This window comes from Ursus arctos, unplaced genomic scaffold, assembly GCF_023065955.2.
Source record: "Ursus arctos isolate Adak ecotype North America unplaced genomic scaffold, UrsArc2.0 scaffold_22, whole genome shotgun sequence".
In the NCBI taxonomy this organism is placed as follows: Eukaryota; Metazoa; Chordata; class Mammalia; order Carnivora; family Ursidae; genus Ursus; species Ursus arctos.
The window spans coordinates 41,774,815-41,800,068 of NW_026622897.1; the positions used below are offsets into that span (position 1 = coordinate 41,774,815).

General features: G+C 39.8%; 1 long non-coding RNA gene across 1 annotated transcript in view; it reads left to right on the plus strand.

Annotated features, from left to right (window-relative positions):
* The first annotated feature begins 246 nt into the window (after positions 1–246).
* LOC130544567 (uncharacterized) overlaps positions 247–25,254 on the plus strand; it is a 37,733-nt gene continuing 12,725 nt past the window's right edge. Inside the window, exon 1 of the long non-coding RNA XR_008960956.1 lies at positions 247–347. This is a non-coding gene — a long non-coding RNA (uncharacterized LOC130544567). The remainder of the gene's footprint in view (positions 348–25,254) is intronic.

Genomic DNA, 25,254 nt, shown 5'->3' on the forward strand with positions numbered 1-25,254 from the left:
ATGGCGGCACCATTTACAAAAATGGGGAAAACCGGGGATGGAGCAGGTTTGTGGGTGGTGGTGTAGGTGGAAAATTAAAAATAACTGTTAGTCATCCAGGCAAAGGTGTAAAGAATCAGTTGGACACATGATTCTGAAATTCAAGACAAAAGTCTAAGCTGCTGATTTAAATTTGGAAACATGACTGAAGAGGAAGTATTCCAATTGATTTATGGAAATTACCCAGGGAGTGAGTATAATGCGGTTAGAATAGAGGAACAGGCATGAACTGTAGCATGTTCAATCTTTTAGAAGTGGAGAAGACAAAAATAATCCAGCAAAGGAAATAGAAGCGAATGGCCAGTGAGGTAAGGGGGGAAATTGGGAAAATGTTCTGTACACCCCACCCCCAGGTGAAAAATTTGCTTCAAGAAATAGGAGCGATTGAATACGATGGTGTTGTTATTCAGTGAAAAAATATGAAGGCTGAGAATTTGCACATGTACCTGGTTTCTGCTAGGGACAGAGTAGGTTACAATAGGAGTTTTGCTATAAAGAGAAACATAAATGCGGTAATTACAAAAGAGGGATATGAGGTTGTAAGGGGGGATTTTCTTTTAAGATCGGAGATAATTCTCTGTGTTTGAATGGCAGTGGAAGAATTCTAGCAGGGAGAGAAGAAATGATGATACATGGAAAAGAATGGACAATGCTAGAGAAGTATCTTTAAATGAGAAGGAGGGGATCCAGCGCTCCAGGGAGGGGTGGACTTGAGCTAATGGCAGGAAGGTTAGCAGAGTAAATCATAAAGACAAAGCCAGGCTGTGGGCTATAGAGGGAGGACAGGAAATTTCTCTTCTCAGTGCTTCCCTTTTCTCAGTAAAATAAGTAGCAGGGTCTTTGGAAGAGAGAGAGGAGGTGGTGGAGGATGATGAAGATTTTAGAAAAGAGGAAATCATGTGGAATTGTTGGTACCTTCCTCTCCACTATTTGACATATATATTTTTAAGATTTTTATTTATTTATTTGACAGAGAGAGAGACAGCCAGCTAGAGAGGGAACACAAGCAGGGGGAGTGGGAGAGGAAGAAGCAGGCTCATAGCGGAGGAGCCTGATGTGGGGCTCGATCCCAGAACGCCGGGATCACGCCCTGAGCAGAAGGCAGACGCTTAAGGACTGCACCACCCAGGCACCCCAGACATATATATTTTTTTTAACTCATTGACCAATTTAGGTTTTTTTTTTTTTTTAAGATTTTATTTATTTATTTGACAGAGATAGAGACAGCCAGCAAGAGAGGGAACACAAGCAGGGGGAGTGGGAGAGGAAGAAGCAGGCTCATAGTGGAGGAGACTGATGTGGGGCTCGATCCCGTAATGCCGGGATCACGCCCTGAGCGGAAGGCAGACGCTTAACCACTGTGCCACCCAGGCGCCCCCCAATTTAGTTTTAATACAGAAAAAAATAAAAGAAAAAAGTTCTGGGTAACATGTAGAGACAGAGCTGAAATTGCCCAAAGCTGTTGAAAGCTGGGGTCTTAGAACAAATGCATATTCCATTGGAAGTTGCAAAGGAGCCACTGTGATACTGGGATATGTAATAGTTAATCTAAAAATAGTTGAAAATCATTGTATAAGAATTGGATATAGCCCTTGAGACACAGGGTTAGTTTTACGTACAAAATTTCTTGATTGTAAATAAATATCATAGCATGACAGAAGTGGTTATATGAATTGAAAGATTTTATAATTCCCTCATTATATATAAATGTGTGCATATACACAAATATATATATATATCCTCCTTATTACCAACCAACTTGGGAATATGAGATCAACAAATAGATTTCCTCCATAAAAAAAATGGAAGTAAGCATATATGTACAATATCATAAATAAGGAAGTATACATGGACCAAAGGATAAGAATCTGGATCCTACCTCAAATGTATCCTAGGCTAACTGACCTTTCCTCTCTCACGTCTGTGCTTTGCGTATTTTCTCCTTTCTGCCTCCAATACCGTTCTTTGTTTTCTTGCCTATTGTTGCTTCTCCTTCAAATTTGAAGTTAAGCTTTGCCTTCTCTGTGGTTTCTTCTTACTCTTTTTTTTTAATGTTTTTTTTTATTATATTATGTTAGTCACCATACAGTACATCCCCGGTTTCCCATGTAAAGTTCGATGATTCATTAGTTGCATATAACACCCAGTGCACCATGCAATACGTGCCCTCCTTAGTACCCATTACCAGCCTATCCCATTACCCCGACCCCCTCCCCTCTGAAGCTCTCAGTTTGTTTCTCAGAGTCCATAGTCTCTCATAGTCCATAGTCTCTCATGCTTCATTCCCCCTTCTGATTACCCCCTCTTTCTTTATCCCTTTCTTTCCCTACCGATCTTCCTAGTTCTTATGTTCCATAGATGAAAGAAATCATATGATAATTGTCTTTCTCAGCTTGACTTATTTCACTTAGCATTATCTCCTCCAGTGCCATCCATGTTGTAGCAAATGTTGAGAATTCGTTCTTTCTGATAGCTGAGTAATATTCCATTGTATATATGGACCACAACTTCTTAATCCATTCATCCGTTGAAGGGCATCTCAGTTCCTTCCACGATTTAGCTATTGTGGACAATGCTGCTATGAACATTGGGGTGCATATGGCCCTTCTCTTCACTACTTACTCTTAACAAACCCTAGGGGCTCCTTCCTCCAAGCTCCTGTTGCTTCCACAGTGGCATTTATCACTTTGCTTTGGAACTGTTGGTTTGCAAGTCGTTTAACCCATGATGCTGTGGATTCTTTGAAGGCAGGGACTAAATCTTTTCATTTCTGAATCATAATTATCTAGATTAGTGCCTGGCAAGTTTTGAATGCATTTTACAAATAAGGAAAAATGAGATCTAGAAGAATGTAGGTAACTTAAGCAAACTAGTTGTAGTACGAGACAAGACCATAGTGTTTTTCTTGCTCAGTTTAGGTCTCTCTTTATTCTTCCTGCATTTATTTGCTTTTAGGAAGGGCAACATTTACACCAGGAAATTGTGTTAGGATAGCTTTGGAGCTATATTGCACATCCAGAAGGATAAGTGCTCCCCCTTGTGGCATCTCTGGGAGGTGGAAGTGGAAATGACTAGACTCCCAAATCCTGGTTAAGAAGCAAAATGGATCTTTTGCTGGGAGTAAAACATTGTACCCTTCAAACTTTGCTCCTCTTCCAAGAGGAAGTTAATGAGAAGACGTTTCCTTTCTTCACCACAAGCAAAAAATATCTTCCTATCAGTGATCTGAACTGTTTCCATTAGATTCCATGGCTATCTGGGAAGGTTCCTTAAGCAGATACTTTTCATCTGTCTTATCTGATGTTAAGTCCTCACTACAACACTCTTGAAGCAGGTTCTCATTCACATGTTGCAGAGGATAAAACTGAGGTTCAGAAAGTTAAAACAATTATTCTAAGGGTGTGTAGCCTGGAACTCAGATCTTTGAAATCTTCTATGTAGTGCACGTTCTACCACACTGTGTTGCCCGTTTAGGCAGTGGAAGAGTGGGAAGCTACACAATCAGTTAGCCATCCTTGTTACCAGAATTATATCAACTACCAAGTAAGTATAAGCCGTTGACTCTTGGCTGACAATGCAGAAATCAAAGCTGCCTTTCCCTGCATAATGACTCCAAGTGTTCAAAATTTTGTTTGAAGACAAGGGCTACTGAGGGGTGGGAGGTGGAGGGAAGATGGCAGAGAAGTTCAGGTATTTCTCTCTGTTATCCACAAGCTCAGACTTCATGGGTAGCCAGCAATGATCCTAATACTTTGCCCAGAACAAAGGTCAGAGAAGAGGGAACAATCTTCAGGCTGCCTCAGAAAGGTGCCAAAGTCCAGTCTGAAACATTTTTCTTTTCTAAGACTCAGTACATTCTTTTAACCAAGGCAATAGCTTGGGGACATGGAGCAGCCCATAAGGGACCTTTTAGAAGGACTGGATACTGTCTCTAGTGGAGGAAGCAATATTAGCTTTGATTTGATGAATGCTTTCATAACCTACTCTTCCCTCCTTCTCAAGACTCTTCCCCTTAATAGATCTAATAAACATCCAAATCACCACAATAGCATGACTAACACATTTCCATATCCTGAACCCCCGCAAGGCAATGGTCAAAATAATAGCTAACACCTATTGATCACTCATTATGTGCTAAGTGCTTCACCAGCATGATTATCTCATTTTATCCTCACAGCAAACCATATTATACCGACCAAGAGAGGCTCTAGAGTTTAATTGACTTGCCCAAGGTCACAATGAGTAGTTGATAGAGCTAGAATTGAAAGCAAACAACCTGATCCTATACTGTAGAGTTATTGCCTGAAAGACTAAATGTAAATAGCTGATCTCCTGAGTATCTGAGAAACTGAGTTTCCACCCATAGGGCTCCTCCTCTAGTTTACTCAGCACGCTGAAGATGGCGAAAGACAAAACAGTTGAAGCGTCTCTTTTCCCAGTCTGTACACCTGGTCAGATGGCGGAGGAGCAGCCCATCATCTAGCCAGCCATGTGTTTCTGAAGAAAAATAAAGGCAATTAAAATTCTCACCAAGAGTTTAGATTGTAGGGAGAATTTATAACTGACAAAATTTGTAAAGAAATATAGGTGACTGGGTGCCACTTGGCACTTTGATGTTAATTGTTGATTACTAGTTTGCTTTGATTGTCAACTTTACTTTAAGGAATCCCTGGATTATCTCTTTACAATTTTCTAGAGGTTGCCATATCTTTCTTTTGTATTTATTTTATTTTAGTATTTTATTTTATTTTAATTCCAGTATAGTTAACAGTGTTATATTAGTTTCGGGTGTACAATGTAGTGATTCAACACTTCCATACATCACCCTATGCTCATCACAACAAGTACATTCCTTAATCCCCAACACTTACTTCCCCCATTCCCCCAAGCACCTCCCCTCTTATAGCCATCAGTTTGTTCTCTATCGTTGAGAATCTGTTTCTTGGTCTGTCTGTCTCTTTTTCTTCTTTGCTCATTTGTTTTTTTCTTAAATTCCACATATGAGTGGAATCATATGGTATTTGTCTTTCTCTGACTGACTTATTTCACTTAGCATTCTACTCTCTAGCTCTATCCGTGTTGTTGAAAATGGCAAGATTTCATTCTTTCTTATGGCTGAATAGTATTCCATTATATATATATACATATATATATATATATATGTATATATATATATATGTATATATATATATCCCACTTCTCCTTTATCCATTCATTAGTTGATGGACACTTGGGCTGTTTATATAATTTGGCTATTGTTAATAATGCTGCTATAAACATCAGGGTGCATGTATCCCTTTGAATTAGTATTTTTGTATTTGGGGGGTAAATACCCAGTAGTGCAATTACCAGATTGTAGGGTAGTTCTATTTTTAATTTTTTACTATTTTCCACAGCGGCTGCACCAGTTTGTATTCCCACCAACAGTGCACAAGGGTTCCTTTTTCTCCACATTCTTGCTAACACTTATTGTTTCTTGTGTTGTTAATTTTAGCCATTCTAACAGGTGTGAGGTGATATCTCATTGTGGTTTTGATTTGCATGATGAGTGAAGTGGAACATCTTTTTATGTGTCTGTTGGCCATCTGTCTTCTTTGGAGAAATGTCTGTTTACTTCTTCTGCCCATTTTTAATTGGATTATTTGTTTTTTAGGTGTTGAGTTGTGTGAGTTCTTTACATATTCCGGATATGTCATCTACAAATATCTTCTATCATTCCGTAGGTTGCCTTTTAGTTTTGTTGATTATTTCCTTCACTGTGCAGAAGCTTTTTATTTTGCTGCAGTCCCATATCTACTTTCTTATTTTGCTCAGAAGCCATGTGATCCTGTGCTGCTCCATTCTAGCCCTACTAACACTTCCCAGTGTTGACCTTGATGGCTGTGCCTCTTGTTACCCTGGTCAGTTCCACCTGGCTCCATTGCTGAACATCAGAGGCTCCAAACTGTCTCTTCCCATCCTCACCCCAGTCACTATGCATGTAACAAAGTTCAACAGGAAACAAAAGAATTGAAAAAGAATCCTCCCTAATCCGTACGTTAGCCAGGGTGAAAAAGAGGCTTCATCAGTAGGGGAGGTGGTGGGGGCAGGATTTGGGATCACCACCGCCACCCACAGGGCTTGCTACAACCAGAGGATAATGGAGGACAGCTTTGAAGTCAGAACATCAATATGTGATCTCTTAAGTAGAGATAGTAATACCTACCTAGTAGTAGTGTCGTATGATAAGAGGAGTGACAGATGGGTCATTTTCACTCTTGTAATTTTAGGGTATATAAATTAGGGGGCAACATGAGGTAGATGGTTGGGGGCAGGCATATCTGGGTTTGTGTCCTAATTTGCACCACTTAGTAACTCTGAATTTGAGAATTTTTTTTCAACTCCATATTCTCAATTTTCTCATCTGTAACACAGAGTTGAAGCTACCTACCCCATGAAGTATAGAAATAAGGTAGCATATATAAGCTGCTGCCGTAAGGGCTGGCATACATATCCCAAACCCCTTCATTTCTTCCACTAGAGTTCCCATTATCCTTGACCCTGGTTGCTGAAGAGCCAGATTGGGAGAGGAGACTGCCTCCAGATATGCCCTCATCTCTTAACCCCTACTTGAGAATAGGGTAACAATAGCAACTATAGCTACAACCACAACTTCTAACATGATGCTTTTTTCCTGCTGCTGCCCCTGCTGCTATTCTGGTATTATTTATTGAGCACAACTATGTAGCACATGTAAAGGGTACTGTGCTGTGCATTTTACCTACATTATTGATCTTAATCTCAGTATATCTGTTTTCTATGAAGTCTTTATTGTGTGGCCTTGAAAAATAGCTATTCCATTCCAGCCCAGGATGTTTGCAAGGCAGGGTTCACATGTGAGGCCCTCATTAGAAAGCAAGCTCCAGGGACTCTTGGAGAACAGGATTTGGCCATGCACCCTTCCTTTTTACCATCTCAGCTCCAGCCCCTCTGACGGGTCCCTCTCTGACTGATTTCACGGCTCACCATCGTAACCATTGTGGCCTCCTTTCCGTAGAGTTTCACTGCAGCATTTTGCAGACAAGCATAAATTTCCAAATCCTTAGGTTTTCAGTCAGGTAGAACAAAACCTCCGCATTGCTTTTCATGCTGTTAGTCATTCTGAAGCAGTCTTTTCCTTTTGTTCCAGTCATTCTAAACGCTGAAAAACAACAGAAACAAAAAGCAATCATGAAGCCACATCCTTGGATGTTATTAGTACAAAATAAAACAATATCCATTTTTATTCTGTTGAACACGTACTCTCTCTAAACAAAAGGAATTGGTGAACTAAAGCAAATAAAGTATACTTTCCTCAGCCCTGCTTTAGACAGATAAGCAAGGACAATTAATATCAAGGCTGTTTGTTTCTTTGTTCCCATTTTCTGTCCTTGCTCCTAATTGATATTCCCAGAGGTATCTGAGATTAGATAACTATTTAAGATTCCCTTATGGATTATTTTTGGTACTCAGTGAAAGTTTATTTCTTTTTTTTAAAAGATTTTATTTATTTATTTGACAGAGATAGAGACAGCCAGCGAGAGAGGGAACACAAGCAGGGGGAGTGGGAGAGGAAGAAGCAGGCTCATAGCAGAGGAGCCTGATGTGGGGCTCGATACCGTAACGCCGGGATCACGCCCTGAGCTGGAGGCAGACGCTTAACTGCTGTGCCACCCAGGCACCCCAAAAGTTTATTTCTAATAGGCCTTCTGAGTCAAATGAACTCCAACATATTAATAGATTTACAGAATATCAGAACTAGAAAGAATCTTAGATATAAGTTCTTTCTGGGGTAACCCGCTCATTTTGCTAGTGGGGAACCTTGAAACCCTGAGAACTTTGGGGTGTGTGTGCTGTGAGAGTTCGGAGAGGATCTTCATTACAACCTAATATTCACTTCTCTGCACATTTGGTTCTTGGAAAGTATCTTAAGATTGTGCATATTAAATAACAGTTTCCCTCTGAATTTAAAAAAGAAATCAAATTCTTCTAATGGCATAGTAGAGCAACAACACTTCGACAGATTCATCTTGCTTTTTTCAACATCCACTGGGGCACAGAGGAAGGGCAGGAAGTGGACAGATTATACTAAATAAAATTAAGAAATAATCCTATTTCTTCAACACAGAAGCGTTTCAAAACCATATTGCTTCTTACTTGGCTGGTTGAGATTTGTTGTGTGTGTAATGGTTGTCTCAGGGGCCTGAGTCCACAGTCCAAAGGACCCACATTATTTTGGAGGACCTGGCAATTTTTCTTTTCTTAAATTCCCACCCAGAACCTGAAAAACATGCTGCCAGACATGTTAGCTGTCCAGGCTTAAAAATATTTTTTAACAGAAACCTTAGCAGGAAAACAACCCAGTAAGACCCAGAAGCTCCTTACCATACTTGGTGCCCACCATTTCCCTCTCTGTTAGTTACCAAAAGTCCTGGCTTCAGTCTCTTGCTTTCAGATGTGGTGGCTTCTTCTGCTGCTGGTCCCATCTACTGACACAGATACGGAAAGTTGCCCCTTGGTGTCCTTCCAAGGAGCTGAATAACATGGTGACTCTTTCTGTTCCTGCCCCAGCTGACACGTGAGAAGCTCCTGGGTGATCATCAACTTCATGCATCAGTGGAGTCAATCTGAAGATTTCTACTCTGCGCTATGCCTGTTGGTGACCAGATTTCCACACTAGTAGCTGATGAGGTCCAGAGAGGGAAAGTGACTTGACCTAATGAGTAGCTGGGCTAGGGTTAGGGTGGGACTCTCTGATTCTAAGACCAGTGATGTCCCATCTCTCAGGTGAATATCACAGCTTTGAGAACCTTAAGGAAGGAGAGTGTAGAAAAGGAGTGGAGAAAGAGAGAGTGCCCATGGCTCCTTTGACCTGGACAAGCAGGACTAAGCATGAATGGGTCAGTTAACAAAGCAAAGTCTCTTTCCCCAAAGACAGTATGTCTTATAAAAAACAAAAGATGGAGTTGGACAGCCCTATGCTTGAATGTCAGTTACCTACTATCTGACTTTGAGACAAACTACTGAACCCCTCTGAGCCTTGGTTTTCTAATCAATACATGAGAACTATATCTACACCATGAGGTCTTTTTGAAGGGCTAAATGATATATTGTATATAAAAGACCTAGAAAAACATCCATAGGCACAAGCTAAGGTAGTAATCATTAATAGCAAGACTAACCTTGCTGTATTCTCATCCCTATTTATACTTTAAAATTTTCTGGCTATTCTGCCATTTCAGTTATTTTTTTGAGATTATTAAGAAGGAGTAATTTTTAACAGCACATGATTTTCAATCAGATACAGATTGGAGGTACAACATCTGTAAAATGGGAGTAATAATACCCCTTTGTTAGAGATGAGCCTATTTTGAAGATTAAATTAGATTGAAAAAGACTGTAAATTTTAATGAAAGCAGAAGCCCTATCTTACACAATGTGGTGTTCCTTGAATCTGGTAATGTGCCTGCCATATAATTAGTTTCAAATGAAAAATTAATAATATATGCAATATAAGCTTTTAATGCAGTGTCTTATACATACTAAGTGGGAGCTACATCTGTCTTACTCCAGTTAAAATATATGAAGGTGAAACAGAATTGCAAGGCCATTTAATACCTTCTCACAATAGAAATCAGTCTGGAATAGCCTATCAGATTACCAGGATGTCTCCTTAAGTAGCTCTGACAACTTTATTTTCAATAAATAAATCACAGGGAGATAAATGTCAGGGAAAGTGGTTAATAGCTGATCCTGGGCTCTCTTGTGGAGACCTCCAGAGGAAGAGTAGTTTCTAATGTTTGGGAATGCTAGGTGGGTCGATAGGGAATGGAAGAGATAGTAAAGTCTGGGGATCTGGCATCCAAGGGGAAACTATGAGCAAGGTAAAAAGGATGAGGTTCTTAATACCTGGCCTTAAATCCTTGGAACTTAGGCAAGTCACATTTTTTAGTATCAGTTCCCCATTTATAAAATAGGAAAAATAGTACTTTTCAGGGCTATTATGGTAATTAAATGAGACAGTGGGTATAAAAGGTGATCAGTAAGACACCAGATGAAAATAGGAGTTATTACTTGAAGATAAAACTATATTGTAGAATTTTGCTTTCTCTACTGAGGTTTTGTTCATTTTTTGTCTTTTTTTTCTTTGTTCTTAAGATTGACTGACTAATTTCTACTAATTTGTCTTTAAGTTCCTAATCCTTTATTTTGCAATAACAAATCTGTTGTTCAAGCTCAATCTATGACTTTTTCCTTCCAGATTTATGGTTTTTCAGTTCTAAAGTTTCAGTTTAGTTCCTTTGTTGTTGTTTTGTTTTGTTTCCTTTTTTGTTTCCTGCTGAGCTTCTCCATTTGTTCTCTCTTTATACTCCTCTTTAAGTCCTTGAACACATATACAATATCTTGTTTAAAAGTTTTTTTTTTCTGCCAATTATAACTGGATTCTCTTGAAATCTGTTTCTATTGACTTTTTTTTTTTTTTTGCTTAATTTTTTTGCTTGAATTTATTTCCCTACTTCTTTGGCTATCTAGCAAATTTTTGTATTATGTTGGTGTTGGGGAAGAAAAATTTTTCTGTATCCTTCGAGGTTTTCTTGGGTGGCCTAAGAATTAAATTGACAAGAGACAGAGTAACAGCAGAAAATTAAATTTAATATGTACCTATGAGGAATCCACACAAACATGAGAGATTCCAAAGTCAGTCAGGCAAAATGAGGTATATACGCCATCCTGAACAAAGGAGAAATGTGTAGAGGTCTATGGCTACAAAGGGAAGGAAAGCAATTCACAGGAAAAATGGAAAAGAGTAAATATTTGGTAAACCAATGTTTTCTGAGCCACACAGAAATAATGGGGACACAGAGAGGAATTTTAACAAACAAACTTTGCTATATTCTTCCCTGTCTACCCTACCCACTGCATATTATCCTATTGTTATCTATGGGGATAGCTCAATTCCTGGGATAGACCCCTATCTAAATTCTTTTAAGCAGTTAGGTGGAAGGTCACAAGTTCTTCCTACACCTCTGTTTCTTAAAAATAATCAGCCTAAAGTCATTCACATGCCAAAAAAATATAAGGGTGGCAAGTTTTGTTCCTCTGCATTGGACATTGTTGATGACACATTGTAGAAATACTGAATTACATTGTCTGATTTTAATTACATTGTCTTTTTTAAAAAATCTGGCACACAGTTAAATAATGATGGGTTTTATTGATCACATCAGACTTACATTTACCTTTGCTTTTTGGGGGGGTATTTTAATTTTGTTTTTCATCTTAGGACATGCCTCTTAACATAGGGCATGGTTCTCACTTGTAAGATGGAGTACTTCAGAGGTCTCCAATAAATGAGCAAGGTGGTCGCCAAGGCTTCTTCACTTTAGCCTGGATTGGTACTCCCATATATTCCAGTAGTGCATGTTCTCTGCTATTTTCTTTGGGGGCTCAGTCTGCACCAGTTCCTCCCCTCTGGGACTCACAGGGTCTCACCCTTCACATATGCAGCCAGTTTTTTATAAGATCTATAGGGGACAGCCAGACAGACTTCTGGATACCCTCAACTGCAGCTTCCTCTCCTCTGGTAGCTTACCCCCAAATTCCAACCATTTCAGAAGCCCTCTTCTCAAATTCCTGATTCTTCAGCTCACTGAGACTACCACACTCTGCTTCGTTTCCACTGTCCAGCTCCATGGACAGCAGTGCACCTCAAGACTGAAGGCCTGGAGAAATGAGCTATCTTTCTTTGTTCCTCTTATTTCAGAGATTACAGTACTGAGTTGTCAATGATCCAGTTCCTGAAAACAGCTGCTTAATGTGTTTTTCTATTTTCATAGTTGTTTACAGCAAGAAGGCAAATCTTATAGTTACTCTTTCATGGCCAGAAGCTGGAGAACAAAAGATCTTTCTTTTTCTCTGATTATGATAATATCCTCTTCTTTAATGGATGAAATATCTTCCTTTATTTCTCTGGGGATATTTATGATTGTTTGCTTTTTTGTTTATTTAGCTGCCTCCATTTTCTTTCTTTCTCAGCATGTCTTTTTCCTTTCTTTCCTTTTTTTTTCATATTTATTTTACCTCTGACTCATATTAGGACTACCTCAAATATATAAGTAAGCATCATTCAAAAAGCTCTTTGGAAACTCCTTTACAAGGGTGGAAGTTGTTGAATGACTTAATTCACCAGAATATGATTAATTGGAGGGATTGGTTGCTTTATTGAGGGGCCTCCAGATGTCAGTAGGTGTAGATCTATTTTTGTAAGCTGGCTAGTTATCTCAGAGAGGATTTTCCTGACTCTGTTAATGTGAAAAGAAACATGAACTTCTGTCTTATTGAAGCAAATACAAAGGAGATATAGTCACCTGTCAAGGAGCACTAAGGGAAGAGTCCTGTGGTGAAGGACACCATATAAATATTTTCAACCAGTTCCTTTACTTTCATCTCCACCCTATTCCCCAGTCATTAGTTAACCTTCCTATTTCCAGTATACTCTATGGTGCTGAGATGCGACCATCTCTCCTGCTGCACTTCCTCAGAAGGAAAGTTTCAGTCTTTTGTGTACTGTTACCTCAATAACTACTCATGGATCTACTTCCCATCTTCCAAAACTGTGCAGGTCATTCAGATGGGCTGTTGCCTTCTTTAAAAATATTTTTTAAAAACCTTTTACAGTTATTTTAGTGGGATTTCAAGAGGGGGAGGCAATGAACATGTGTGTTCAATATACCATGTTCAACAAGAGCAATATTATTGGTTTTTAGCAGAGTGAAAATAAGACAATGAGGCATGGACAAAGGGAATATCATTCAGGAATGGCCCTTTTAAAATTGTATTTAAGCTCACTCACCCAACAGTAGGTGTGACCCACACCCGCTCCTCCACATATTAGAACATGTTTATCCCCTGTCTTGCTCCAACACCTCTGGTCTTTCATTCTATGTCTATGGAACTGAAGCAAGAAGAAACCATTAGCTTTCAATGACCTTACCTAAACAAATGTATTATCTCCATGTTACTTATGCATACAGGCAAGAGTAGAATAAGGAGAGAAAGAAAAGAAAGAAAGAAGAAAGAAAGAGAGAGAGAAAGAAAGAAAGAAAAAGAAAGAAAGAAAGAAAGAAAGAAAGAAAGAAAGAAAGAAAGAAAGAAAGAAAGAAAGAAAAGAAAGAAAGAGAAAAAGAAAGGAAGGAAGGAAGGAAGGAAGGAAGGAAGGAAGGAAGGAAGGAAGGAAGGAAGGAAGGAAGGAAGGAGGAGGGAGGGGGAGGGAGGGAGGAAAATTAAACAGGTGTGATAGGAACTGAAGTCACTTTCTCTGTACTTCTGAGTTGTACACTAGTTCAGGTTTCCTCTGATTTGCAGAGATAAATTAGTGGTAGCTTATCATTTCTAAACACAAAAACACAATTTGTAGGGCTCTCTCTTGCCTTTCCTGACTTTATCTCAACAAAAACCCATTTGGAAACACCCTTGAAGCAATGTTCTTCCTGCCTCATTACAGCTACATCAACACATCAGCATTCTGGAACTGCCCCGCCTGTCTCCTTTCTCAGCCAGAGCATCTCATAGGCAATTAAATCCACAGTAGCTCAGCTCTGAGACCTTGTCCTTGCTCCCTTATTGCTTTTCAATAGCTTGAAATCTAGTCATCTGAAAAACCAAACTGATAACCAGGCAGGAATCATCACTGGAGTGAGAAATGATGGAAGAACTTTGTGCAACGCTGAGGACTGCCCCATTGGAATGTGGTCCTGGATATGAAATGAGCCTTTTTAGCACCCACTTGAGAGCAGCTGTGACTTTCTACACTTGGGTGCTCTGTTTGTGTTTCAAATACCAGGGATGGAGAGTGACATTTAGCTGCTGCTCAGGGACTCATTCTGTCCTTTGCCATCTCATGCCAGCATTGTTTAAATGTTTGTCACAGCATCCAAGAAGCAAAGGAAAAATCAAAGCGTTGGATGTAAGGTACTCAGTGGTGACATGGGGAGTTAGCTGTCAGCTTTCCGCTCTCCACCTCTTCACCCATCAGCTCTGCTTCCCCTGCAGGCCCCAGAGTGCTTATACATCCATATACACGTAATGCCCCAGCTGTCTAAGTCTCCTTCTCCTAGACCCCTTACCAGACCACCTGGAGAATGCCACAGCTGGAAGGGATGGAGGAAATCATCTAGTCCAAGTCTTCTACTTTACAGAATTAAATAAATAACAATAAATATCTCTTTCTAAAATAGCAGAGCACATTTTGCTCTGGGTAAGGCAGGAATTTGGACTCCTAGTTCAGGGCTGGGACTTCGATGAAGCTGAGTGAGGCACTCACCCCAGGTGTAAAATGTAAGAGGGCATCAGTCAATTCAGTGAGCAAGATAACAATGTTTTAGTGCAATATTTTTAAGAAATAAAATTAATGCAAAAAATTCTATGTTGAACAAAATATCAGAGTTTTAAAGAAAGCATCCAACAGGACCAGGGTTAGGGTGAGGTAAGTGAGGCAGGACTGTACAAGTACAAAGTTGGACCTAGGTTTTTATAAAATGTTTTTATAAAATGGTTTTTATAAAATGGTTTTATAAAATGGTTTTTATAAAATGTTGATATTTTGTTCATAAATTTTTGGGGTGCATTTTGATTTTTAAAATTAAATTGCATTGAAATGTTATTTCTCTATATTACTGAGATTTTTGGGGTCCCCTTAAATTTTGCTTCTATGATGAATATCTTACTTAACTCTACCTCAAGCTCTTTTCTTATTCTCAAAACTCTTCTCTGTATAAGCCTATTTCCCTGACACTTCCCTGTCCATCTTCTCACTTTGAATTTTTTCTGTTAAAGGTTTATCGAGATATAACAGACATATAACATTGTGTAAGTTTAAGTAAAGGTGCAATGTGAAGATTTGATACAGTAATATATCGTAAAATGAATAAAACAATGGGGTTAACATCTCTATCACCTCACATGATTATTATTTGTTTTTTTTTTGTCGTTGTTGTGTTGTTGTTGTTGTTGCATGTGGTAAGAATATTTAGGATCTACTCTCTTAGCAACTTTCACATATACAATACAGCATTGTTAACTATTGTCACCATGTTATATGTTAGATCCTCAGTCATCTTTTAACTGGAAGTTTGTATCCTTTAACCAACATCTCCCCATGTCTTCTATCCCCCAGCTTCTGGCAACTACCATTCTACTCTCTGTTTCTATGAGCTCAGCTTTTTTGGAATCCACATATAAAAGATGTCATACAGTATTTGTCTTTCTTTGTCTGACTTATTTCACATAGCATAATGCCCAAAAGGTTCATCCATGTTGTTGCAGGATTTCCTTCTTTTCTGTAGCTGAATATTCCATTGAATATGTATACCATATCTTCTTTATCCATTCATCTGTAGACAGACACTTAGGTTATTTCCATATCTTAGTTGTGAATAATGCTGCAGTGAACACAAAAGTCAGAAATAAATCTCTTTGAGATACTGATTTCCTTTCCTTCTCATATGATAGTTCTATTTTCAATTTTTTGAGAAAACACCATTCTGTTTTCCACAGTGGCTGCACCAATTTACATTCCCATCAACAGTGCATAATGGTTCCTTTCTCTCCACATCCTTGTCAACACTTATCTCTTGTCTTTTTGATAATAGCCATTTTAACAGATGTGAGGTGATATCTCATTGTGGTTTTGATTTATATTTCCCTGATGATTAGTGATGTTGAACAGCTTTTCATGAATCTATTGTATGCGTTCTCTTGATCCTAAAACACACTAGGCTGGATGCTGACAGCCTCCATTTTGCTTTCCCAAGAACGTTGCTAAATGCTCATTGTGATCTCTCCCAGGCACATAGATTCCAGCCAGCGTTCTGCACATGCTCATTAGCTGTCTGCCAAAGCTTGCTCTTGGAGCATTAAGAGCATACACAGGGAGGCATTTATGGATACAGGGTATACAGATGAAGCATGAAGAATGTTGGGAGTACCCATGAGCCAATTGGGAGATTTAAGGGAAGGGCATCCCAAGGGCTCATGGATAGGCCTCTCGATGGAGTCTGTGATGTGGTTAGTAGGATCTCTGTCCCTTTTATACTTTCTGAGCCCTGTCTGGTCTCCTAGTGGCTCATTGCCTCCCCCACCAACCATGCAGCTCACAACTCAGCACCCTGGATAAGCCAAGAGAAAACTGGGCCTCTTTGGCAGCATGCCATATATCTGGGGAAACCCTGTGCTCACTCACAAACTTTCACTTTCCCCCTTGGGAGAAATTAGAGACTGAGAAGGGCTTTCTTGGCACTAGGCTGTGCCATCTTGGGCTAGAGGTGATACAGGTAAAGTCAAACTTTCTCTTACCCTTTTCAATGTATCCAGTATTAGATTTTTTTCCTCCAGTGGTGTGCTGGAGCTACTCCACTTGACTTCTGGACTCCAGAAAGGATCTCTTATCAGCATTGATTGTCTAAGTTAGTGTTCTCCAGGGGCTCCTGGACCATGGTTGAATGAGGATAAAGCCCACTGAGAGTACACAGCTGGGACCAAGGTCTATATGCCTATTATGTAGTGCATGGGAAAATAAGGCTTCTCTCAGGTGCCTTGACCTATGGTGCTGGATCCCATAGTTCCCACAAAGGTACTATTGTCTATGGATGGATGTCCAATTACTGTCATTGAGGAAGGGGATAGAGTGATAGACATCTTCTTTGGCCTTTTTGCGGACATCGCTTCTCTTTGAAATCTCTTGATTCTGCCTTCGTTGGTCTGGCAACTTTCACTCTTCCCACTGAACATGGAGCTACTTGCTTATTTGGAGTTTGCTTATGCAGGGTTCTATGTGGATTGGTATTCCTTTAGTGAATCCCAGCCTTCCTCAGATGCTGAATTCTTTCTGCTTCTCTGGCCATGACTGCATATGAGCTTAGAGTCTCTTGACCTACAGCAGTGTCACCACAGAAAGAAAAGTCAAATTGCTAGTTCTAAAAGCAGTCTCCTTCATGCTGGACCTTGCTAATTTATGGTATGGAGTAAAGAAACAGAAAAGCAAGCATGAAAAGTAAAATGTGTGGTAGAAATGCATCATCTCTGTACTAAATTTCTAATCCATCTTGGATAAATATAATTTTCCAGCACGGATGTAGCTCTGAGATCTATCTCTAGGCTCCTTGATCTGCAGGTTGCATTATACTGAACTGCCTTTTTGGTTGATCGAAATTTTGATAATTGAATAGTAAAAATAGCTAACTTATAAATTAAAGACCTTATGAAATCATTTTTGCTCAGGGCCTGAGGCTTCCTCCTTCATGCCTACCATGACTTTATGTAATATAGCTGTGCAACTTGCAGCATTTGAAAAATCAGTTTTTTAAAATGGTTAACCTACTGGTGACTTCATCGTGATAATTCCTATCTTAACAAATGCTTGCCTTTGGAATTCAGGATACCTTTGGTATATGACAACTTTCCTTCATGGACTGTGTGTGTTCTATTTGTCTTAGAGAGGGAGTGATGAACTTCATCAAAGGATGGTGATGGTCATGTAAGATGAGACCTTCTAGTGTAATTGAAGAATGGCAAGGAGGAAAAGGCCTTTCCATCATAATTCTTGTATTGTTAATATAATTTGAGTTAACTTTTCTTCTTCTCTCTCACTACCCAAGAACTCATGTCAAAGTCCATTGGAAAAAAGATAAAGAGGGAGTCAAATAAGCCTACACATTTCCTTATGATACTGATGATGGTCAGGTTTGGGGCCTATCTAGTGAAAAAGTACAAAGTACAAGACTAATAAGAGAAGAGTTGTTGCCAGAGGTATTGGTTAAGATATTATTTCAGCTGTTTTAATGGAGACTAAACAGAATCCTATACGAGAGAGGTTTTTTTGTTCTCATACAAAAAGGTCCCAGTTGTCTATATTCCCCAGGGATAGGGTGGCTCTGCTCTACATGTTCTTTGAGACAGCCAGATTTCTTCAATTATATTTCTATGCCATCTTCTGTGGTAGTTCTACTCAAAATATGGTCCATCATTTTTTGTTACTGGTCTTCAATAAGATAAGAAGCTTGCACCAGTATTCAAAATAACCACATATCTAAGCACACTGCTTTGCTTTGTCCAGCTATTTTTTTTTTCTTAGCTAGACTTTGGTAATAAATCAAGCAGTACTATGGTACAAGCTTTTTACCTCCTTGTGCACTGCAGCTTTGAGTTGCACTGTTAGAATGTGTTGTTGTCCATGTCCTCCTGCCTGAAGCTCGCTTGCCATCACTATATGTCCTAATCTGAGGAAAAGTGAAAGTATATGTGTAGGACAACATATTCCTTCTAAGGACATGCCTCTGAAGTGTCCATTTTACCTATGCTCACATCTCTTTGACCATATCTTAACACAGTGCAACACCAATAAGGATGGGGAACTGGAAAATGTAGTTGTTAGCTAGCTGTTTTGTACCCAGCCAAACCTTTAAAGTTCTTATATACTGAAAGGAAGAAGGGGAAGTGGTTATTGGAGACAATGGATAGTCCCTGGCATACCACATTTTAGGCATGGAATGGTTATGGCTAAAACCAGTGAGGATCTTCAAATCAAATTTATAACATAAAAAGAAATTATAAGGTATAACAAGAAAAAAAACCTGTTTTGGGGACATTAGGAAGGTATAATAAATAGAACCCCTATTTACTCTTGTGAGTTCTTTTTTTTTTTTAAAGATTTTATTTATTTATTTGACAGAGATAGAGACAGCCAGTGAGAGAGGGAACACAAGCAGGGGGAGTGGGAGAGGAAGAAGCGGGCTCATAGCGGAGGAGTCTGATGTGGGGCTTGATCCCATAATGCCGGGATCACGCCCTGAGCCAAAGGCAGATGCTTAACCGCTGTGCCACCCAGGCGCCCCTACTCTTGTGAGTTCTTAACCATTTAAAAAATAACCCAAGTTAAGGCAAATGAGAGACCAAAATATCAACTTTATTACTGGAAAAGAATATATTGTGCTTATATTTGCAGGCAAATGCGCTTCCAGTAAAGAACCTCAGAATTAAGAGAGTTACTCAACCAGTAATTGTTCCACTAGACCACTAAAGGTGGTATACCCTCCTCCTCCCTGCCAATGGTGTCAGAGCCTTTCCTATTTTGTACATTGAAAGACTGAAAGCAATCAAAAGCACATAATCTCTGCAGACAAGGTCATTCCCAACAAAGAAAGGAAGAAATTGAGCTGAGCTCACCCGTTTTATTCTTCCCAAGTTTTTCCACAAAAGAATCACCTCCTCTTCTCTGAGGAGAAAGGAGGTCAGTAGTGTTATACTTAACAGAGCTTCCTCCACCTGGAAGGAAACATCAGCAGTGGAGAAGATGGCATTCCTCCCCTCTCACATTCCCCAGCTTCTGTTTTCTTAACACATTAGACTTAACAATTAAGCTGATGACCAACCTGTGATATGACTATCTCCCTAATGTAAGCAGATCTGCCATTTCTCAATCCAGTCTTATTTTCATTGTCATGAGGATATTTTCAAATTATTAATTACTAATTCTTTGGATGTAATCCTGAAATCACTAGTGGACAGTACAACTTCTGACCCCAGAAAGTTCTGAAATTGATCCAAAGAACACATTAATTTTATTTCAAGGCCATTATATTCCACTCCAATTTATACTGCCATCTTGTCCAGCATTGTCAATCAGAGGTTCTTCAAAGAGATCCAATAACCATATTACAATATTCTAATAATAAAATGCCAAGAGAGAAGTGTCACAAATTTTGATACAAATATTTCTCAATACAGAGTAGAAAATAAATGTTGAAGCATAAATCATTTTGCAGATTAAAGTCCAATGTTTTCAAAATTCAGAGGAATTAAATTTGGAAATCAAATTCTCTGGCCTCCATTCTCCAAATTCATATTCAGATTAATCTCAACCAGAGGAATGACTCATGCCTAGCTAGAGTAAAGATTCCTTCAGTAACTAAGTCCAAATGGTCATCCATCAGAATTGCTGTGGGTCCTTCATGACCTGAAAAGGTAAATTTGTTCAATACCAAATCTCTTATGAGCCTCCCATTTGAGAAGTTTAAAGAGATAATAGGACATATATGATCATCACAGCACTGGCCTGCACCCAGGAAATTTTGAAAATGATCCAATCCCTAGCCCCTAGAGAAGTTATTCCAGACAAAACTATGCATGTGATATTGCCAAGGATTACAGCAGAGACTTAGTGGGATCTATATAGAAGAGACAAGATAGAGAAAAATCATTAAAAAAAAGATTTTATTTATTTATTTGACAGAGAGAGCACACAAGCAGGGGAAGCAGCAGGCAAAGGGAAAGGGAGAAGCAGGCTCCCTGCTGAGCACAGAGCCCGACATGGGGTTCAATCCCAGGACCCTGGGATCATGACCTGAGGTGAAGGCAGATGCTTAACTGACTGAGCCACCCACTCACCCCAAGAAAATCACTTTTTGTTTCAGTCTAGAAACAATATCAGTCATCTGGTGCCTTGTCCAAAATCCATGACCCGTGTCTTATAAACTTAACTGAGAGGTTAATCTTGACATTGTTAATTTACTAAATGAGAAGGGTGAAAATCACTGAGTCAAACTGACCTGAGTCAGCTTTATCATAAAAAGGAGAGATTGTTTTTTTTAGGAGAAAATCATACTCATTTTGATTTATCTTTGTTTCTCAGATGGATCCGCTGGATTTGTGATGTCAGGGGATGAATGCTTTCAGTCTCTAGGGTTGGTTCTGACATATAGAATGCTATGGCTGCCACATGAGTAGCTCTGACACTTTTTAGGAAATGCTATTACACATCCACATGTTCTTAGCTCAGAACACTTCTCTTAATCACTTCATCTCAACATTGTGTGGATTACACAATCTCTCTTTAAACTGAGGTCCTGAGGTCCTGAAGTTAGTTCTCAGGAAACTTCAAATTATCAGACAAGATAAATCTCCACTAAGTCTACTCAGCTCTTGTCCTGGCTGGGATTAAAGTGCTCTCCACATGATTATTTCACCTGTTCTGGATGGATGGAGAACCAGGAGCACAAGTGTCACTAGGTTTTGGAGGAGGCAGAAGAGGCTCAGATATGCTTGGAAATTTGATTTTATTCTGATAGCCACAGCACGGAAAAAGACATTGAGACTAAAGAATTGGATGGCTGGTTTAAGGTTGCTTTCTTTTTTTTTTTTAATTTTTTTTTATTATATTATGTTAGTCACCATACAGTACATCCCTGGTTTTTGATGTAAAGTTCGATGATTCATTAGTTGCGTATAACACCCAGTGCACCATGCAATACGTGCCCTCCTTACTACCCATCACCAGCCTATCCCATTCCCCCACCCCCTCCCCTCTGAAGCCGCAGTTTGTTTCTCAGAGTCCATAGTCTCTCATGCTTCATACCTCCCCTTAGTATGAAGTGACTTTGATCTCTGTTTAGGAATGGGTGTGTCTTCATTCACTTCCCTGCGACTTTCCCATTAACCGAGCCTGTCTTCGTATGTCAGCTTTACTCCTTATAACACAACCACAAGGTACCACCATACAACAGATGGACAAATCTGAAGCCTAGAGAAGTCTAGGTATATTTTGCCTGGTCTGGCTGAGTGCAAAGTTAGACTTTAGCCTCTCTAGAGAAATGAAGTAGGGTTTATACCTCAGGTTCCTCTTTATGAGCTTTGTATACATTAAAATAATGAGCATTAAAGAGCTGTGACTCTGAAATTAGGCGCCATGACAAATAAGGAAGTAGTAAAATTCAGAGACTAAGTTGAACTCCGGTTTGGAGGTCAGACAGATATAGTTCATATTCCCAATGTGAACACGTAACTGTATGGCCACAGGAATTAATATCTTCAAGCCTCAGCTAGCTCATATATGAGAGGCAATTTTTATTTATTTACTTACTTATTTATTTAGAGAGCGGGGGGAGGGGCAGAGGGACCAGGAGAGAATCCTAAGCAGGCTCCATGCCCAGCATGGAGCAGGGCTTGATTCAAGACCCTGAGATCACCACCTGAGCCGAAATTAAGAGTCGATGCTTAACTGACTGAACCATCCAGGCACCCCGAGAAGCAATTTTTAAATTATCTTGTAGAGTATATGTGGGGATTGAATCTAATATGCATTAACACTTAAAGCAATGCCCACCACACAATAAATGCTGCCTTTCATTACCATTGTTACTGCCATCATCATTATTCAGTTCTTTACCCCTTTGCTTTTAGTCATGCCCAGGGCTTCTGCCTTTTGAACTTAAATATCTTAATATTCTAATTAAAATCCAATTTCTCTAATTCTTTTATCTACCATTCCTACTTAAGGAATGGGCTGTCAGTGCTGCTCAAACCATGGTCTCTAGACAGGCAATCTCAGCATCATGTAGGAGCTTGTTAGAATTACAAATTCTGGACCAAGACCTCCTTGATCCAAATGTCTGGAGAAGGAATCTGCATTGTAATAAGCTTTCTAGGAGGTTCTAATGCCTGTTAAATTTTGAGAAGCACTTTTCTAAGTCAATTATACAGTTTGATGAAAAAGCCCTGAAAATGGGTTTGGATTTGGATTTAAATCCTACCTCTGTCATTTACTAGCTATGTGAACTTTGGGAAATTATGTAATGTCTTTGACTCCAGTTTTTCTTTTATAATGTGTGCAAAGTTCCTTGGAGTTTTATTATTCAGGTTATAAGCTAAGTTATATCAATGAAGAGACCCAAAAATACAGTTTATGCAAGCCATTCAGATATTTTTCTCTGCAGAAAAGCCCAGAGGTAGGAAAGTTGTCCACAGTAAGTTGTTGCCTCTGCTCATGAGGCCATCTAAGGACTCTCTCTCTTCTCCCAGTATTCTCTCCCCCCTCCTGGGACTTTGTCTGGGTGGTTGACTTAGGTTCAATGACACTATGTCAGACTTCTTGCTGAGGAAAAAGGGGAAAAGAGAGTAGAGAACAAGTGATTTTCTTTTAAGGAAGTGATGTAAGAGTTGCACACATTCCTACTGCTCATATTCCCTTAGTGAGAACCTGGACTTTTGGCCACATCTAGTAGGAAGTTTGGCAATGTGTCTATGAACTAGGTGACCAGGTGCCCTGTACAAATTCAGGAGCTATAGGTTTTCTGATCCTAATAAAATAGATACTTGTCAAAACATATAGCAGAACACCCAGCATCTAACAAGCACTCTACAAATACTAACATTCGATGGGGGTTGCCTGGTGTGGAAGAGTCAGGCAGACATGAGCATGAATGCAAGTTCTGCTGCCTACATAGTATGTCACCCTGGGGAGATTATTCTTCGAGATTCAATTTCCATATTTTCTAAAATAGAAATTATAGTGTCTTACCTTACCGTGTGGTTTTTAGGATGATGTGTGATTGCCGGAGTTAGGCTACCTCCAATACTGGGTCAGTATGCATTTTGTTTCTTTTAATCACAATGAAACAGGAGATATCCAAAATTAGCTAGAATGTTTCACATGTCATTAATTCCTTATCAAGCACAACTCCAAGCAACATGCTGCAATTACTGTATAGCTTTTGGCCCTCAGCCTGAAGATAGGAATCCTAATCCTAGGGCCCATTTGATGGTTGGTGGGGCATGCATAACAGAGATCTTGCCAACAGCCTAAAGCACAGCTCTCAGTTCCAAAGAAGGAGGGGGTGTTCCCATCCTTTTGCTATAATCTCCAGGGCAGAAATTGTGGGCCAGCGGTGAAATATAATTACAATTCTCCGTTGTCTTATTTGGGGTATAAAGAAACAAGTTCCTTTCTAATCAATTTACAGAAACAAACATAAAGGCAAATATACAGGCTTCCTACAAAAGGAGTATTAAGCAGGATTTGCATATACCATTTATTCTGGCAGAGCAGAAATGCAGCTTTTTCTTTACAAACAAGGCCAATGCACACCCTGTTGAAGAATAATGTTCTATATCAAAGTTTAGTTCCATCTGTCATCTGTCTTGACATCAAAAATTCTTTTGTACCTATTTTCTGCCAGCAGTTTTCCATCTTTCAGAAGACATCTTTTCTATATTCTCCAAGTTAATAAGGTCAAAGACATCTCTAGTCTCTCTGCTCTCTACTTCTGTCCTTCACAAAACACATTAGAGGCTGGGAACAAGAGAATATGTTATTGCAGGTATGTTGCTACATTACTGAGAGACCAGCTCGGGATTCGTTTTCTCTGATGACCAAGGAAAGTGTCTAGGAGTGGGAAGAGGAGCATGGGGGGTTAAAGAAGAAGGCTGGAGTTTGTATTAGCTTGGATATCCTCCAAAGCAGAGCCTGAGACAAGGGAAGTCATTCCAGAGAAGAGGAATACAGATCCAGGAGAAAGAAACAGGAAAGGGGGGGGGGGAAGCGAGTACAAAGATGTGTTACTGAATTGTCTACTGCTTCTAGCAGATGAAGCTCGATCCTGTGGGAACTTCTGAGAAAACTTGTGATGTGAATCTTGGAACTGTCCGCTTAAAGGATAAGGAGGGGAAGAAATTACATATGAGTTCCCAGACCGCCATTCAGGGTCGGACCCACAGGGGTTCATTATGCTGCCCTTTCGTTTCCACACACGTCTCTCACTGTGGCATCTGGGAGGCCACAGGGCAGAGTGTGAGAGGCCCACAGAGCAGCTGTGGTCCAAATCCACCCACAACTGGCCCCTGCAGCTGAGGGGAACCCAGAGGGCAGCCAAGAGGAGCTGAGATGGTGCATGATGTGTCTCTGATACAGGTGCCTAAAGCATATTTTCTCTCTGTCACAGTTTTTTGATTCTAGTCTTATGTTCTTTTTTTTTTTAAAGATTTTATTTATTTATTAGACAGAGATAGAGACAGCCAGCGAGAGAGGGAACACAAGCAGGGGGAGTGGGAGAGGAAGAAGCAGGCTCCTAGCAGAGGAGCCTGACGTGGGGCTCGATCCCATAACGCCAGGATCACGCCCTGAGCTGAAGGCAGACGCTTAACCGCTGTGCCACCCAGGCGCCCCCCCCCTTTTTTTTTAAAGATTTTATTTATTTATTCGACAGAGATAGAGACAGCCAGCGAGAGAGTGAACACAAGCAGGGGGAGTGGGAGAGGAAGAAGCAGGCTCATAGCGGAGGAGCCTGATGTGGGGCTCGATCCCATAATGCCGGGATCACGCCCTGAGCCGAAGGCAGACGCTCAACCGCTGTGCCACCCAGGCGCCCC